Raw genomic sequence first — 207 nt, 5'->3', positions numbered from 1 at the left:
GGTCAAACAGAGCACTGTTCAGCTGTGACAGCTGCCGCTGAACATTGAGCTGTACAATGCTCGATTTTTTTATTTTTTTTTAATTCAGTTTTATTTGTATGCTTAACTGCCAAAAAAATCCGGGTTGCAAACCTGTCTACATATGATCACCACGGTCAAGACAATAAACTATATAAAATCGCACCTTTGTAAGATATCAGTCAGCAT

This window comes from Sinocyclocheilus rhinocerous, unplaced genomic scaffold (genome assembly GCF_001515625.1).
Source record: "Sinocyclocheilus rhinocerous isolate Xijiao unplaced genomic scaffold, SAMN03320098_v1.1 scaffold3349, whole genome shotgun sequence".
Lineage (NCBI taxonomy): Eukaryota > Metazoa > Chordata > Actinopteri > Cypriniformes > Cyprinidae > Sinocyclocheilus > Sinocyclocheilus rhinocerous.
Note: the sequence above shows the minus strand (reverse complement) of the source record.